The sequence below is a fragment of the Protopterus annectens genome, chromosome 3.part0 (assembly GCF_019279795.1).
Source record: "Protopterus annectens isolate FY-2018-M chromosome 3.part0, PAN1.0, whole genome shotgun sequence".
Classification (NCBI taxonomy): domain Eukaryota; kingdom Metazoa; phylum Chordata; order Ceratodontiformes; family Protopteridae; genus Protopterus; species Protopterus annectens.
The window spans coordinates 1,050,951,981-1,050,971,865 of NC_056731.1; positions in this window are offsets into that span (position 1 = coordinate 1,050,951,981).

Consider the following 19,885-nt stretch of genomic DNA (forward strand, 5'->3'; position numbering starts at 1 on the left):
AGGGAGTCTCTGGGTGATGAATCTGTCCCTCCAGTACGTCCTATTAATAGCCGTGTCGACGTTTAAGTCTCTTGCCCTTGTAGTTCTGATGGATTTAGATTTTCTGAGGTGAAGCATGTTCATTAATTCCGGGTTGGACATGGCCTTGTATGTCAGGCACAGGTCACCTCTGAGCAGTCGGTAAGCGACTGAATAGAGCTGGAGTTCCTTCAGTCGGGCAGCATAAGACATATTTTTGAGACCCTTTATCCTTTTAGTGAGGAACTTTTGGGGCCTTTCCAATTGCTGCAGATGTCGGGTCAGATACATTCCGAATAGGGCATTGTACTCAATCATTGGTCTGATGAGTGATGAGTACAGGGGAACAATGACCTCCCTTGATCTAGATGTGAATCTCTTCATGATCAGGTGGGCGATGTAGAAGGTCTTCCTAACTACTTTGGCAACGTGAGTGTCAAACGAAAGGTTACTGTCAACCTGGGTCCCCAGATCCCTAATAACCTCTTCTGTGCTTAGTGGATTGCCACCTATATGGTAACTAGGGGTAATCTTGTTTTTCCTGAAGGGAATGACTATGCATTTTTTGGCGTTTAACTTTAGGCCATGGCTCTGGCACCAGTTATCCATTTCTATGAGACCCTTCTGAAGGATGTCTTTGTCAGATGGGTTTTCAACTATGGTGCCCAGTTTGCAGTCATCTGCAAACTTTGTCAGCCATAATCCTCCTGTGTTTGCCTGTACTTCTGAAAAGTAGATGCCGAACAAGAGTGGGCCCAGGACTAAGCCCTGTGGCACACCACTTGTGACAGGCTTGGAGTCTGACATGGCGCCAGCAACTCTGACCCTGTGGGTTCTGTCACTTAGACAGTTTGCAACCCATCTTGTGACGTATGGGTTTACGTTTAGGCTGGTGAGTTTTTCAATGATACCCGAGTGGGGTATTGTGTCGAAAGCCTTTGCCAGGTCTAGGTAGGCTGTGTGGACTGCCTTGCCCTCGTCAATGGCCGTGGTGACTGTTTTGAAAAAGTCAACCAAGTTTAAAAGGCATGATCTGCCCTTGACAAAGCCAAACTGGGTTGGATCCAACGTCTGTAAGTCCCCTATGTCTTTATTTATGAGTTCCATTATGATCCTCTCCATAGCTTTGCAGACCAAGCTTGTCAAGCTGATGGGACGGTAGTTTCCGGGGTCGGTGGAGGCACCTCCTTTGTGAAGTGGGACCACCGTTGCCGTACGCCACTCCTTGGGTACGTATCCTGAGGTGAGACTAAGATTAAACAGTTGTCCTAACTGCGGGTTTAATTCCTCATTGAGTTCGTGGAGCACACAACCAGGGACACCATCTGGTCCCATGGATGCTGTGTTTTTCGCCTTGGAGAGAGCAGTTCTCGAATGAGCATTTGAGATGTTTGGGGGACTACAGTCCTCTGGTATAGATATCTCTCCTTTTGGGGGGGGGGGGGAATTTGCACTGAACCTATCAGCCAGTATGTTGGCAATGTCTGTAGGTTCCGTGATTTTTACATCATTTTGTACTAATTCTGAGCATATCTGGGAGTTTCCTCCCAGGTTTCTAACATAGCTAAAAAAGGCCTTATGATTGTCTTTTGAGTCCTTAGAGATTTTTCTCTCAAAATTTGCCTTGGATGCTTTTATGAGAGATCTCAGTTTTTTACTTATAATGATCAAGGGTGTCTTCCCTTTTACGGATTTTGCTCTATCTTGTAGTAGCTTTTTCCTTTTGTTGTAAAGCTTGTTTATGGTTGGGGTCCACCAGACTGGCCGCTTGCCTTTGGTACAAAGAGTCTTTGTTTTGTTTGGGATTGCCTGATCCATGCAGTCCTGGAGGTGCTGGTAAAAGGCATTTGTAAGTGATTCAGCAGTTTGAGTAATGGTTTCCGCTGGCTCGGGGGTCTTGAAAGAGACCACACCAGTCTTTAGGAGTGTGAAGTCGGCTTTTGAGAAGTTCTTCACTGTGGTCTTTTTTATCTGGGGTGGGGGTGGGATGTGGTCTTCCAGTGAGATTAGTTTATGATCTGATCTCACCAATGATGGATATACCTCCAGTGTTGAACATTGTGACCCCATGTTTGTGATGATGAGATCCAGTATGTTTTCTCCTCTTGTGGGGATGGTGACCAATTGTTCCATGGCATTTGAGTTTATGAACTCTAGGAACCTTTGGGCTAGAGTGTTGGGGCTTGAGTAGTGATCTCAGTCTATATTTGGATAGTCGAAATCACCCAGTATGATGGTGTTTAGAGATATATTTATCCCCTCCAGTGTTTTCAGGAAAGCAGTGTGAGGTTACTGAGTTTGAGAGGGTGGCCTGTAACAGGCTACAAACTGCAGAGCAGTCTTGCCTATGGTTAATTGCACCTGGATGGTTTCCGATGCATCGTGCATTGCCACCAACCTTGAGGTGAGGGTGTCCTTGATGAATATGGACACCCCCCCTCCTTTCTTGGTGTTGTCCGGATTTTGGGGCCGGAATGCATGATATGAGGTAAAACCTGATAGTGCCGGGGTGCTCTCAGGAGCCTTGAACCAGGTTTCAGTCACAGCACAGACATCGATGTTCTCCATACTGAGAAGGGCTTTGAGTGCGTGCATCTTGAGGTTGAGACTTCTGGCATTGAGCAGCATTACCCTTAGTTTTTTTCCTTTTTTGTATTCTAGGGTGGTAGGTTTAGAATTTGAGCCCTGCCTAAAAAAGGCACAATGGGGGTGGCAAGAGCCTTTGCCAAAATCTGGAAGCCCAGGGGTGACAGATGCAAGCTGTCCCTTGCGAAGCAGCGTGGCTTGTCCAGCATGTCATCCCAGGCAGACAGACATTGGATCCCCTTTGAATGACACCATAGTTTAAGCCAATTATTAAAGCTGATCATCTTGTCTTCGTATTGTGGCATCATTCTTGGTGAAGGTAGGATACTGCTCAAGGTCAGGGTCATACCTGCCTGGGCTACATAATCAGAGAGCTCCTCTATGTCTCTTTTCATGTAGTCCAGGGAGGCACGTCTCAGGTAAAAGTAAAGTAACTTTTTTAAAAGTAAAAAAGTTATTTGTCAGCAGTGGGTAGTCTTAAAAGTAAAGGTAACAGCATAGAGTCACATAATTGTATCGATGCATTGTATGTCACATATGAAGTAACTAATGTTATCTCTTTTTTCTCTCACGCAACCCTTATCTTTTTTTTATTTCCACAGTAAAGTGGGGTAAGCCTGCTGCACAGGATCCTCCTTCCCCCACTCCACTGGCCATAGTTGAGAGGCCCAACACATCTGGGACACAACCTGGCAGAACCCCCTCTGCTGCTCCTGCACTACCTTGCCCCTCAGGTAGTTCTGTCCCATAAGATAGGCCAGTGGTTCCCACTGGGAGCAGAGGCAGAGGTGGTGATTTTATCACCTGTGATGAAATGCCAGGATTGGTGAGTAGGACTGTATGCCACACTTTTGGTGCAATCCTAGGCTGGATGGAGCTCCTGCACTCCATCATTGTACAGAATACCAGGAGGAGGTGCAGATGTCAGACACTGCAGCCACTGCAAACATTGGTGCAGTGAGGAGACGGGCTTTGGCAAAGGCACTTACCTCCCTCATAGTGCCCTTTTTAGAAAAAGTGATGAGGTTAAAACTACCAAATAAACATTTCAACAAAACCAAAATCAAATGTCATGCTGGTAAATGCTAGGAGTCTAAACATGAAACTGCATTCATTGCAAGCATTCACAGGAGTCTAAACATGGTTCATAGATTCATAGGTAGGTACTAGGCTATCAGCCCTAGGGCCCATACAAGCCTAGCCAAAAAATGTACCCTGGCTTTTGCCACCCAAGAAAATTATTTTCCTGTGCCGCTGTCGAGCAGAGCCACAGAAATGATCCCCAGGGTGAATTTTCCATTTCCCATCCAATCATCAAGATTTTTCTTGAAGAGTGCTAATGAGAAGCTCTGTTTGACATAGATAGGTAGTCTGTTCCAGAGTATGGGAAGTCTCTGGGACAGGAATCTATCCCACCAGCATGTTCTGTTTATTGTGGTGAGAAGGTTTAGGTCCCTAGAGTGTTTAGTTTGGAGGGATTGGGATTTTTTTAAGTGGAGCTTGTCCAACAGCTCTGGGTTTGACATAACTTTGTATGTTAGGCAGAGATCGCCCAGGAGTAGGCGATATGCGATGGAGTAAAGCTGTAGTTTTTTGTGACGGTCTGCATAGGGCATCTGTTTGAGGCCAGTAATCCTCTTTGTGAGGTATTTCTGTGGTCTTTCCAGTTGTTGTAGATGTCTTGTGAGATACATACCAAAAGGGGCATTGTACTCTATAATGGGTCTAATGAGTGATGAGTAGAGGGGAACAATGAAACTGCATTCATTGCAAGCAGTCACAGAAATGTGATTCAAAGCTGCGGTGAACACCACAGCCATACCTGGTTACTCATCATATCATACATTCAGATCACAAACTGTGTATAGTAAAGCCAGAGGAGGTGGAGTTTCAATATATATTAAAGACATACACACCTCTAAGCTGGTCATACAGTATGGTGCACATGGGACACTACAGTTGCAGTTAACCATTGACAAGACGTCTATACAAATCACAGCTAGCTACCGGCCCCCAAATCTGACTCAAGATGCCCAAACTGCCTATCTAGATCTCTTCAAATCTATTAAGATTCAACCCTTTACCCTGATCCTGGGTGACTTTAACTACCCAAACATAGACTGGAAGAACTACTCATACCAGAACACAAATGCCCAGAGATTCCTCGATTTTTGTCAATGCAACTGTTTTGGAACAGCTAGTTGATACCCCCATAATAGGTGCTAATATCTTGTATTTAGTATTAAACAACATTTGCAACCTCTGCAGCATCCCTGCAGTATCATCCTCCCTTGTAAAATCTGACCATAAAGCTGTCACATTCAAAGTCACAATCTCCACCGACTCCCCCCCCCCCCAGCTAGGGTTAGACAAAAAACTTCCCCAAAGCTGATTATATCCTACTGAGGGATGGTATAAACAGCTTTACAGCCCCCACCCCCTCTCTATGATGTAGCACCAGTATCTAAAACTAGACCAAATTACTTTACAAACATTTATATAGATGCATGGAATCAGGAATACCTCACAGGACTAAATCAACCTCTGCAAGGAAGAATAAAACTATATGGTGGACATCTGCAATAAATAAACTCTACAACAAAAGAAAAAAGTTGCTGTCCAGGACCAAGAAGAGCAGGTGCCCAACTGGAAGCAATCTCTCCTTCACCTAAACAAGCAAATAAGAGCACTAGTGAAATCCTCCAAAGCAAACTTCGAGTCCAAATTGGCCACATCTACTAGAAACAATCATAAGTACTTCTTCACATAAGTCCACAACCTCAAAGGAAGCACTCAGATTTGTTCAGAACTGGTGGTCAAGTACACCACATATACAAATGCCATAGATATAGCAAACATGTTGGGGGATTCAGCGAAAATGTCACCCCTCTATCCACCCCATCAGTAAATCAGGACATTCCCAGTACCTGCCCCCTTCCCCTTATATCTAGGGAATCAGGTCATCACTGCTCTCTCAAAGGCAAAAACATACAGCCTCCATGGGACCTGATAACATCCCAGGCTGTGTCCTACATGAACTCAAGCAAGAACTTACAGCACCATTAGGCTCCCTATTCAAAGCCTGAGTACCGTGCTTTGTTCCAGCAAAATGAAGGACAGCCACTGTCATCCCGTTACACAAAGGTGGAGCATCCACCCATCTGGGAAATTATAGTCCTATCAGCCTAACTAGCCTGATCTGCAGGCCATGGAACAGATTATCATGGACCTTATTAACAAAGACATTGGTAACCTCCAAGCACTCGATCCCACACAGTTTGGCTTCGTCAAGGGGAGGTTATGTTTGTTAAATTTGATTGACTTTTTTGAGACAGTCAACAAAGCCATGGATGAGGGGAAGGCAGTGCACACCACCTACCTTGACCTGGCCAAAGCCTTCGACACTATTCTCCGTTCAGGCATAATAGATAAACTCTCTCAACTAGGCATCAATCCATATGTTACCAGATGGGTAGCTAACTGACTCACTGACAGAACCCACCTAGTCAAAGTAGGGGAAACCACCTCAAGCAGTAAACCCATATTGTGTGGCATACCCCAGGGTTCAGTCTTGGGGCCTCTGTTATTTGGGATATACTTTTCTGAGGTGCATTCCAAAATCAATGGGCTATGGATGACCAAGTTTGCCGATGACTGCAAGCTGGGTGCTGTCATCAATTCACCTAGTGACGTGGACATCCTCCAAGAGGGTCTCACCCAAACAAATGGCTGGTGCCAGAAACATAACCTCAAGCTGAATACAAAAAAATGCATCATCATCCCCTTTGGGGAGACTGATGCCTCCACAAATTAACACAATAATAACAATGTCCTAAGCACACAGTCAGTCATGAGGGATGTGGGCACACAGATTGACAACAACCTGACTTTTGACCCCCATGTTGCTTCCACTGGATGGGAAGCTTTCTACATGGCCCACCTCATAAGTAAGGGTATCTCATCCTGGGACTAGCAGGTCATAACATCCCTGCATTCTTCCCATATAAGTCCCATTACTGAGTAAAATGCCCCATTCAGCATGTACCTCACAAAGCACATGCAGCAGCTGGAGACACCACAGAGGTTCCTCACCAGGAAAATCCAGAGCCTCAAAAATCTGTCATACACAAATAGGCTAAAAACCCTATCCCTCTACTCTGTTTCATATAGACTCCTCAGAGGTGACCTCTGTCTGCATACAAGGCGATCTCGGACCCTGCCTTGATGGGACTGCTGCATATCCACAAGTCAAGCTTTACTCACGTAACCTGCACCCGCGGCCTCAACCTGGTCTGTGACATCAATAAGACTTGTTGGTGGGATAGAATTTTGTCCCAGAGACTCCCCCATCTGTGGAATAGACTCCCTCTCCACATCAAGCAGAGTACCTCTTTACCCCTTTTTAAGCACAACCTGGATAACTGGATGGGAAATACAAAATACATCCCTGGGATGCCACCCATGTCCCTGCTGGACAAGGGCATCTGGTGCTGATTTGTCTATACATGGGCTAAACTCTTGGCTAGGCTTAAAAGGACCTCAGGGCCAATAGTCTAGTAACCTCTTTTGATCATATTGTCATATGACAGTCCAGTGGGTGAGGACTCCATTCTCACTGTAACACAGCTTGATAACCATGAATTCCAGATTTCCCCACCTTCACCCCAATCATGGTTTCCACCAACCTCTTGTGCCCTTCACCATTCATGTGTCTTGTCTTGTATCTCCTGTTTGCAATTGCTTCCTGACCTACCCAAACTACTTGAATCAGACAAACCTACATCCCTTCCGCACCAACATTTCTCTCTCTCTCTCTCTCAAAAAAAAAAAAAAAAAAAAAGGGCACCATCCCATATAGAGCTCACCATTTTGCACATGTCTTTTGACACACTTGATTTGGTCCAATTGGATATACAATATGATTGATTTGTGGTCACCCCTCTCTCTAGAGGTGTCGGTGCAAATTCATCTAATATTATGCACATATGATTATTTTTTTACTGCTGAAGAAATAGCTATGGTTCTTTCCTACTTCCCTCCTGCACATTCCTGCCCTGCTTTCACTTTGTTTTCCCCCTGCATGCTCTCCATTTCTCTACTTGCCTATCTTCCCCATTTTGTTTGAGCAATTGTGTGCATTGCACACCAACACGAAGCAACAGTGAATGCCAGCAATATATGTAAATGTATTTAAAAGTATCATAGACACTTGTAAAAGTATGACCTACATCTGTATTCAAACCCAGTAACATCTGCCTCTAACAATGCATGAATGCCTACTGCCACAGAGACAGTTAATTAACAAGTATATTTTAGAGACTCAATACAATGTTAGACTTTAGCAATGCGGCTCTAGTATGAGCACTGCTTACATATGCACAATCCCACTGGTTGCTATGTTATAGAAATATATATATATATATATATATATAGGTTTACTATTACAAGGTCGAACGGCACTCCTTCGACTGTACTATAGTCGACAACGGAAGGTCGTAAATGTCGAATGTCGAAGTCAAAAAATCAATCTAGGAATGGTGTTAACATGGGTTGAGGTAGGTGTTCATATTATTCTGAACTACAGACATCTCCCCTACCTCTACCCATGTTGAAACCCATTCCTAGATTGTTTTTTTGAGTTCGTGATTATCAGTTTAGACCTTCCGTTGTCGACTATACGACAGTCGAAGGAGTGCCGTATATATATATATATATACATATATATATATATATATATATATATATATATATATATATATATATATATATATATATATATGCTTTATTATGAATATGGCTTTATCTCATACTTTTAAATGCTTTTTGCATAACTGTTGCTACTAGTTGGTGGGAGATGCATACCGATGTACAATAATGTTTTAAAGAAAAGAAATGGAGAAGATAGGACAGTGACGAAATGGGAAGCAAGTAGGGGAAAACAACGTGAAAAGAGGGCTGGAATGTGCAGGAGGGAGGTAGGAAAGAACCACAGCTATAAATTTCTTCAACAGTAATAAAGATCATATGTGCAGAATATTAGTTGACTTTGGACTGTCATCTCCAGGGAGAGGGGTGACCACAACACAAGCATGTTGTATAGCCAATTGGACCAAATCAAGTGTGTCAAGAATACACGTTTGAAATGGAGAGCTATGTATGGGACAATTTTTTTTTGTGGACATCTGCTTTTAGAGAGAGAGAGAGAGAGAGAGAGAAGAATGTTGGGAAAGGGATGTAGATATGGATCAGGTACAGTAGGTTGGGTAAGTGAAGCAGTCACAGACAGAGAGGACATACAAGACAAGACACAGAGATGATGAAGGCCACAAGAGCTTGGTGAACACCATAGTTGGGGTGAGAGTATGGACATCGAGAATCCATGGTCATCAAGTTGGGTGACAGTGAGAATCAAATCCTCACCCACTGGACTGCCATCACTGTCACCTCACTACACCAATGGCTGTAGTGTCTCACATCTGTGTCTCCTTGTGTTATTTAATACAATGATGGAGAGCAGTGTCTCCAACCAGAATAGGTGTGTGCCAACAGTGCGGTGCACAATCCTATGCACCAACCCTGGCAGTTTTCCATGGGTGATAAAATCACCACCTCTACCACTGTTTTCAGATGGAGCCACTGGTCTATCCTGTGGGCCAGAACTACCTGATGGACCAGATAGTGCATGGCAGCAGAGGGGATGCTGCGAGGTTGCTTCCCAGATGTGCTGACTCAAAGTGCCATAGCTGGTAGAGTGGGAGCAGGAAGATCCTGTTTGTCAGGCCTAACCCACTGTGCTGTGAAAAAAAAAACAAACAGAAGAAAATATAATGGTTGGGGTGAGAAAAAAAACAAGGGATAACATTAATAACTTCATATGTGACATACAATGTATTTTTACTTTTTTGAATCTATAATGTTAACTTTACTTTTAAGACTACCAACGTCTAACAACCAATAGTTTTACTTTTAAGACTACCCAGCTCATAACAGATGTACACTATAGTACAGAATGCAGCAAACAATGCTTGATGTATGCATATATTAAACATATGCATGTTGCAATTATAACAACTACAGTTTACAGTAGGCCATGTGTACCACTGCTATAGAGGTTTGAATTTACATTAAATTATTGATGACAAATTAAGAGGATTATATAGCTGGGAAGTGTGGTATATGAACCCATGACCTCTGACTACTGTCTAATACTGTACTGTTGGTTTGACCTACAGACTAATGCATGCATAGTTTGCTTTTACAGTTGAGAAATGCCTGCTCACTTTGATATTAGAATATTGAACTCTTGGTTTGTGCTACACAGTAATGCATGCATAATTGCTTTGACAGTTGAGATATGCATGCTCAGTTTGATATAACTGTATAAAATGTCCAAAAAAGCTGTCTTTAACTTTTAATGCTATAATAATAGTCCTGTTCTGATGCATACATACCACATACATCTCTCATCTGGGTCAATATAGAGGCATGGGTTCTCACATTCACTTCTCTCTCTGTGACATCTGTGGAAAAAGAACAGAACAGAATACCATTATGAATACCAGTCCTGACTATATTCAACTTTTAACTCTTACAAGAAGTCTCTGTAATTGATACTTACAGATCTGTGGGGTGTCTTCAGTCATACATTCCTCAATCCAACATTTGAGGGTATCTTCTTCCTCCTCCGGAGGTCACTGTAATAGTGTCTACATTGCTCAACAGTGGGAAGATACCAGTAGCACTAGTCATAGCCCAGTCAAGACTATCCTTTGCCTCTGAAATGTACTCTGAGGTGGAATAGTCCCTCTGCAATAGCCTGTGAAGATGTTCCTTCACTAGGAGTTCAGCAAATTTGGATTCCTGGACACCCCATCTTTGAGCAAAGAATCCTACTCCCTGTCAACAAACACCTGCCAAGCCAACCACAGATCAAGACCAATGAAGAATGATGGTTTCCCACTAATTCTAGCTATCTTACTTACTGGAAGGTTGTGTACTGTTTTTAAATGTTGCCTGATGCTTGCCATCGCACACAAACACGGTGTTCAGCAGTGCACAATGGTAAGCAGAGCACAACATTGGCAAGAAATGCAATTTCAGGGTTATTGGATGTACAGGCCTTTGTGTATGTGTTTTAGGCAAAAGTGAGGACCATGCCAGTCCACATAGCAGGAATACACTGACAGGAATATAGTACAAAGTATATTTTCTATTTTTGGCTGTCCACTTCCTGGGTGATTCTTGTTCTCGGGTTCCAATGTTTGCACAATGTGGCACATTGTGGTAACAGTGGCAAAAAAAAAAAGAAATTTAATTGAAGAAACTTAAGGAAACAAAAAGGAAATGCCATACTGTCATACAGTCCTAAGATCTGAATACCATGGCATGACCTGTGATTTGCACCCTGTGTTTGGACTGGAAAATCCTGTAAGAGACATGTTATTATACACATTGTAGTTCCTTACTTCACAACCCCCACAAGAGCATTCACTATAAAGTTGTGACATTTTGATGCTATCAACTGTCGAACTTTCCAACGCCAATATAAGTTAAACATACAATGACCAGTTAAACATCAGAAATGCAGATATACTATGCAATAAATTAGCTATGCACCCTGAGCATCAGACACATATTTTGTGTCCTTGAATCAGAAAGGTAGAACATATGGATACAACACAGTTATCATAACTTGCACAGGGTGTTTTGTACGGAGTCAGGAAGCCTAGGCTGACACAAAAGATTGGTGAGCGTGTGAGTAAGAAGAAGGCAGACATTTGTACAAAACAACAAATGGGCAGTGAGACAAAATGGCTAAATGTTGTGTGTGTGTCTGTACAGATCCTACAGGTGAAATTGTTGGTGTGTTCTTGAATACAGCCACACTGAGTGCTAGCTCTACATCTTGGTGTGTTGGACAGGTGTGGGCCATGCATGGTAGAGGTGACATTTTATTGTTGTCATCCCTGACCACAAGAACTGACTCTGCCAGGAGTTGCACTGGCATCTTGATGTCCAGGACCACACTCATCTTTGAAATGGTAAAAGTGCTGTCAAAGGACCTGTCCCTGAAACATTTGTAAACATTGCTCACACAACATTCCTTTCCATGTATTTTCATGTCTTGGCAATCATGTCTACCTCTGAAATTGCTTGACAAACATGGACATGGTATCAGTACACTTCTAAGTAATTCATACAGATTACAGTGTAAAAGCCTGTGGCTCACACCATTGTTAAATACATTCCAGCATATACAGTGTGTAGGTGACAAAAAGGAACCATACATTCTGAGATTCAGTATTCCACTGTACAGATACCCTGAAGAAAATGCTTTCAGTCACTGTTCCAAACATATATACCTCTTCTCAACATCAGTTTTCCTAGCTACAGGGTTCCTTTTTTATATGGTGTAGATTATTAATGGATTGCAGGTGTGAGTGATTACTGTTTGGGAGGAGAAAATCACAACAGTACTGCAGGCTGCCTAACTTCCACTAGGTCTGTCAGCTTAAATTTAGATATTGTTTCTGAAGAGAGACCTCAAGCCTTTCTCATCAACATAACACAGAGGCTACAAATCATGCCATGATGTGTGCAGGTAGATTAAAAGCCATGTCACTGTAATCTGTCTGATATAGTATGAGGTCATGTCTGCCTGGCCTCCAACCCACTGTCTCACCATGCCCTGGTGGGATTACTGCATATCCAAAACTATCATATAGCTGATGACATCAGCAGAGTCTGTTGAGGGCAGAATAAGTGTCCCATATGCTGGTGTAAAATGCTCTTGGTAATGTCAAACATCAGCTCACAGACATGCACACACAAACCAGTTGACTGCAGAGTGAATAAAACCCTTACCTAAGTACACAGACTACAGAACACAGTACTTTAAACAACTGCCACAACTCAACTCTGATTTGGTGTGTGTTAAACAATACTTTATAGCTGATGACATCAGCAGTGTCTGTTAAACATAGGATAAGTGTCCCACATTCTGGTGTAAAATGCTCCTGGCAATGTCAAGCAACAGCTCACAGACACGCTCCATGCCCAATTGACTGCATTGAGAATAGAAACCTTACCTGTCTAAGTACACGGGCTACAGAACACAGTACTTAACAAAGCACCATGGCACAAGTCTGGTTTATATAAGAGTGCAGGTGAATTTATAGTAGATAACATCAGCAAGCCATGTGGGGGACAACAGTTTGGGAGGGATGCATGAAATGGATGTGTAAGCTTGTGCAAGTATCAAAATACTGGCAATCCATGCCATTGGAGAAGTAACAGTGGGATACCACATTTACTCTGCTGACTAGACACACACAGCTAATGCAGTTTGAACAGAACTCCTACCTAAGTGCACAGACTACAGAACACAGTACTTAATGCATGCACCAGCACACAAGTCTGATTTATTCAAGAGTGCAGGTGCAGTTATAGTAGATGACATCATCGGGACATGTAAGAAAAAGTGGCTTGGGAGGCCTGCATAGGCACACAGTTTCATAGTATCATATGAGGCTACTAGCCTAATAGCACTAGGTGGCTTTGAAGCCTAGCTGTGAAACAATACAAGTACCTGTATTGAGCATAGTTGGATGTTTGAGTTTAGCAGAGTGAGGTTGTGCTCACCACAAAATGGCCCTGTCAAGAGGGAGCACACAGCATTATATATTACTCTTTGTAGTGTGGTTGATATACGTGTGTAAAAATTACTGAGACTCCAGGGTTGTAATGCTTGGTGGGGTGAGGCAACACATGGATGTATTGTAAATATATGATGTATAGTTTGATCAGGTGCTTAGTTTGCAATGTTTCCACATGTAGTTTTATGTCATACAAAGGAAATGGACACTAAGTGCCAATATTAAAACATCATATATAGAGTTCCATAGCACAGCAAGCAACTGATTTGTGAGATGGTTAACAAAGTGTAAATGCATGTGAGATACACCTATTTGCACCTAGGTAAGCAGTGTGCAAATGCAGGCCACATTGCTAACGTCTGACAGTTAGTGTTGAGTATCTAATACTTGCTGGTGATCAGTACTGCATTTGCACGATGGCAAGCAAAGCACAGCAGTGGCAAGCAATGCAATTTCAGGGTTATTGTATGTACATGCATTTGTGTATGTGTTGCTAGCAAAAGTGAAGGCCATGCCAGTCCAGATAGCAGGATTACATTTACAAGACTATAGTACTCAGTATACTCACAATCATATATTTGATCATAAATGTGATAACACATAAATTGCTAAATCAATAAAAGAAATAGTGTGTTGAATATGCTGTATTGAAACACAGGATCATGTGTGACAGTCCTACACTTACCTGTTGCCACAAGAAGATTAAGGAAACAGTTGTCTGTGTTGCACTTCATTGCTGTAAACTGCAATGTGACAGCAGTCAAACAAAGGCTGCACACACTGTACTAGAACCTAGTACCATCTGTACTCCATGCTGAGTCTTTGTGATGGCCAAGAGCATTAATTAAATGGATCTGGTTTCTACTTTTGGCTGTCTGCATCCTAAATGGTTCATCTTTTCCTGTTTCCACAATGCCACACTTTGCACAAACCAGATAATCACAGACAGACCTAAAATTTATTTGTTCACTGGTTCTACTGTTTGATCTATGTGGCACACCTGGCAAAAAGTGGAATAAAAAACAAGAAAAATAAGAAAATAAAATAAAAGGGAGGCATACATGAAATGAGGAAAAGCAATGTATGACATACACAGTAGAAAATGATAACATACATGAGATATTTCCACATAGTTCAGGATTTGAACTCTCACACCAATGTAGCTTCAGAAAACAGGATGGATGCCTTATTCCTCTTTGTCACACAAACAGCATTGCAGCAAATAACTGAAGTCATGTCATTCTTCACACAACCAACTGGAACAGAATGTAGACTGCTATCAAACCATCAGCTGTTATTTGTACATTTAATTAACCTTTATTATATTTGGAAGTAGTGCACTTAGTGATCACACAAACTGTTATGCTTGCAGATATACAGCTCTGTCTGTGTTTCTTGGTAATTCATCACTTATCTGACGAGCAGTGTGAGACATGTAGTATGTAAGCCATCCCATATCATTGGCCTTAAAATGTGGGAGGATATTAACTGGGAGTAATATGATATGCAGTTGCCAGCAACTGAAGACCAGGTTGGATGGCACAAACAAGCATATACTGTTCTTTTGGGGGGAGCACAGGTGAGTTACTGTTATGGTAGGAACAAGGGTGCACTGCTCTTTTTGTGGGGACAAAGCTCAGTTACTATTATGCCACAAACACACAGCATGTTATTTTATGGGGAGCAAAGTTGAGTTACTGTTATGCCACAAAAAAGGATATGATGCTCTTGTTTCTCTTCTTGTTCTGCATCCTGCTTGATGTTTGATCGTGGGAAGGGTTGTGAAGTCAGAAACTGCAATGTTTATCATTACTTTCTAAATGTTCTCTTTAATGATTTATCATTACAAAAGTATGGTACTAAATTGAGGGCATGCAGTGATTATTAATACTTGTGAGATGTATGACTGTGTGAATCTTTGATGCCTGAGGCCTACCACTTACTAATGGACACCTATAAGCAAAATAACTCTCTGCTGTCACATGTTAAAGTACTTTCTGTACAAATCCACCACTATTTACTTGATTACCATACCAAGTTAAGTAATACAAGGATATGTCATATTATTAAAGAATACAGTCTAGGTTCAGGACTTACCTTGCAAATGCAGCAGTTGACACAGTTTTAGTCCAGGGCCGACTCTTTCTGATGCAAGCAATGCACAGCCAATGCATAGGAAGGTAAAGGTTGTTTGAGTTGTCTGGCATCAATTTTACTATATGTAAGTGAGTAGGAGAATGGTATTAGACACCTAGGTGGTCAGTGAATGTGTTATGCATTGTCTGATAGCCAAAGCAAGGGCATAATGAGCACATGTACATCTGCCTCCAACCACAGCAGCTGTTCGTCCCCCTTTGATTGTGGCTGTGATGATCTAGGTGTTGATGGGGGGTTGTGGGTCCATTCTCCTGGCTGATCCAGCTGCAGCTGTTTCTGCAGGATTAGATTATGTAGCATAGCACATACTGTGAAGATTTGTGTACATATGTGTGGACTATACTGCAGGGCTCCACCAGATGTATCTAGGCACCAGAACTGTGACTTCAGCAGCCCAGACACATGCTCTATGATGTTGCTGGTTTGAGTGTGTGCCTCATCATAGCATTCTTCTGTGGCTGTGTCTGCACTTCTAATGGGTGTAATCAGCCATGGCTCTAGTGCATAGCCAGCATCCTCCAGTAAATGGCCCTGTAGGATGTCACCCCTACTAAACATCTGGTACAGCTGTATTTTGTGCCAGATATGGAAGTCAAAGATAACTGCCAGGGTTGCCAGCACACACATTCTAGATAATTCCCTTGGCATTACACATGACTTGGCCGTTGATGGCGTGGTATCTCTTGTGGTTAATGTAGATTCAACCTGCTCATCAGGTGGTGCCTTAATGTGTTCATGAGTGCAATCTATGGAACCTAGTACTTTAGGGTAGTGTGCTACACTGAAGAACTGTTGGATACTGCTGGAGTTCTGTTCAGAACTACTGGGAAAACATATGTGCTCACTGGCATGTATGAGCATACCATCAAGGAATTGGTGGAGGATCCTGGATGCTGATGTCTGTGACAGACCCATCATGTCCACATTGGTCTTTGGAAAGTACCTGTAGCTAAGATTCTAAGAGCTACACATACCTTAGTTTCCCCTGGGATGGGGTCCCCTTGGTTGCTTCTGGCTCTGCGTTGAAAGCAGCAGAGGTCACAGAGTTCGTGTATGTGTTCCTGTCCAACCTGTAGTGCTTTACAGTCTCCAGGTTATGTAACATATAAAAGTTACCCGAGGCAAACTCTTCTCCTTCTCGGCTTAGGAGTATTGGCACCAGGAGCAGCACCATTGGCTTCAGTCTGTAGCACATACAGATTGACCAAAGCAGCAGCAGCCCCTAGCATTGTGTCCCTGTAGATTTTCCATCTCTCTACTCCAATAGTATAGAAGTATGCATGAAAAAACAGTTTGCAGTCTACATGGATGTTTTATAGTTTGTTGAATAGCTTCACATTGTTGGATTGGTTCCTTAACCTGCAATTTACCCACTCATGCTGTAATTAGTGTCTATTAAACACACCTGTTGCTTGCTCATTAGTATGCTATGTGCACCTCTGCACGCCTGTGCTCATCTTTGTGCACCTCTGTATAAATAATAGGCAAAATTTGCATTACGTTCCTCTGTTCTCATAATATCACGCAAACATGGAGCATAAAAAGTGAAGGAAATGTTGAATACCCTGTACTAGAACCCAGGACCATCTATACACCAGCCGTACACATACACATACACATGCTGCCAGAGGAATAGTTACATGACAAGTACAGGGAAACCTGCCATTCATTCCTCCATTTGCCGTGATTATACTAACTACCATATCACACAAACAATGACCAAAATAATAGAAAAATAACTTAATGCATGCAGAGACAATACATTTTAACAAAAACTAAAGAGACAAATGTTGAACACACAAGGGAGGGTACTACTTTGCAGTATATCTGCCCAGAGAAATGTGTTTTTTGAGAAAATATGCCTCTATTTCATCAGCTACATACTGCATATGCTTACATGCCACTATGAATAGTCTATTTCATGGGGTTTACACTTTTAGCTGTCTGCATTAGTTACAAGTGTATTCTTTACATGGGTGTAGGAATGAAGCTGCATTTATGTCATGGCACATAAAAAGGATATGTTGTTAATGTTACTTTCCTTTTGTTGCATTCACCCTTATAGAACTGGAATAATGTGGCTGCTGTCACATGCTAATGTCAGTTCTGTACAAATCAAATAACTTTTTCTTGCTCTTCTGTCTGTGTAGACTCCTTTCCATGGCTGTATTCAAAAAGTTTTGGAATACATGAGGAATACCAGCATGAAGTCTACACGGTTGCTTTAGAGTGTGTCGAATCACTCCCCCCTGTCGGTTTGCTTGATTAGTAGACAATTCACCTACTTATGCTGAATCTACCATGCCATAGTATTTACCTTGTTTATGTGTGATTGCACGCCACTACATGAAGTTTACTGAATCTAAACATATTTGCGTGTGCAATGCGCACACAGTGAACAATGACTGTGTAGGCTTTATTGAATCCCCTGTACTAATTTTTACAACTGTTTAAAGCCAATATTGTTTTTACAAAGAACTCAAAACTATGAGAGAGAGAGGAGAGATGAAGAGCAGGGAGGATAAGAAAGATGAGCAGGGAATTCCTTGAGAACTGTTTCAGTATAGTCCTGACTTCCTGCCTGTGCTTTTGTACCCATGCTATCCTAACCTTTACAAATATCAGCATTTGCTGTTCTTCTATACATATTCATAACAATACATATGCTTATTATAGTTTATTGAATTAATACATCATTTTAAACATGCACTCTTTATGGTCTGTATGTGTGTATACATATCAATATATATTTGTGTATTCATATCTACATACATCTTCATATAGTCCAGGGGAAGTACGTCACAGGTCATGAACACTCACAGAGACTATGATAAAATTATACTGGTACCACTTATATGAGAGTTTTTGCATTTGATCTATGCAGTCTTAGTTTATACCTATATATATATATATATATATATATATATATATATATATATATATATTAATTTATATCTTTAATGCTAATAGTATTCATTTTTATGCAGTGCTGACAAGAACATGTGTGGGTACACACCTTTACGTAATGCCTGCTTTCTCTGTCCCATATACATGCAAACATGTTTCTGTGTAGTGATAAATATTTCTGCAACTAAGCAATGACAAATGTGTGTGCCCATGTGTCTGCGTGTGTATGTGTGTGTGTGTGTGTGTGTGTGTGCGTGCGTGCGTGTGTGTGTGTGTGTGTGTGTGTGTGTGTGTGTGTGTGTGTGTGTGTGTGTGTAAATCCGTACAACTATATAATACCGTACTGCAGCTCTGATTGTTCAAAATCTCCAACCATCCATTATTTACCCCAGACATCTAAGCTGATAATTACATGTAACTTCTCTCTATCTATCTATCTATCTATCTATCTATCTATCTATCTATCTATCTATCTATCTATCTATTAATTTAAATATTTTTAACCTATTGATTTATTGCTTGCACTGTATTTATGATGAAATACCATGGTTGTAGCAAGATAGCTACTATACCCTCTAACCAGTCTGACATCATAAATATGTTGAGGCATGCCACTGAACATTTTGGGAACTTCCCAATGTTAAAAACTGCAGTTTACTCAGGAACCTAGTTTACACGATGACCTTCATGGCATTTCATCATTTTTGTCATCAAGATACCATGCAGAAGCTTAAACATTAGCAATTTCACTTTTGAAGATAAAAGAAAGCAAATATTTCACAGCCAAAATGTGAAATATGACTATCTAATTGTGTGAATACTTGCTAAACAGCTCTTAGGCTTGCAATTAATGCAGGAGATGACAGAAAACATGACAGATGGCAATTCTTGTATTATTTACACCCTTATCATGTTTAACACTGCATTTCATTATGATTTTCCACTTCTCTAGCATCTAACACCTATGCATTACTTACATCATATAGATGTGACCTGCTTTCAACTCAGGTAGGACTTGAATTCTCAGTTTCCCTCTCAGACTTCTAAACATAGCCACTGCCACAACAGCTAGAAAAAAACATGCTCATATCACACACTGCTATTCTGGACACAGATTCATTCTTATGAGACAATGCAGTGGTTGATGCCGTTCAATACCATCTCCTGCAACAGTATAGCCTCTTTTTTTGGCATGTACATGGATGAAAAAAAATATATCAAACTTGTCTCTATACCATGCTCTAGTTTTATATTTCCTTTTCATATAGTGCCTCATTTTCTTTTCCATATTTTTCCTTTTTAACCTTCTATTTATCTATATAGAGGATTATGATTAGGCATCTGATTGTAATGTGTTTATTATGTGCTCAAGACAAGGATGTGAAGAAATTCACCTTGAGATCAAAGCTTGAAAGTTGAATCTTGGTAACCATGTTGAAACCACATAATAATACATTGTGATTGTACATCTTATAATTCTCTGTAGTGCCAGGAGATTTATCTGTTCTATGTTCTATTAGTTACAGAAAAGTAAACTTAAAACATGAAGTGTTGGACCACCT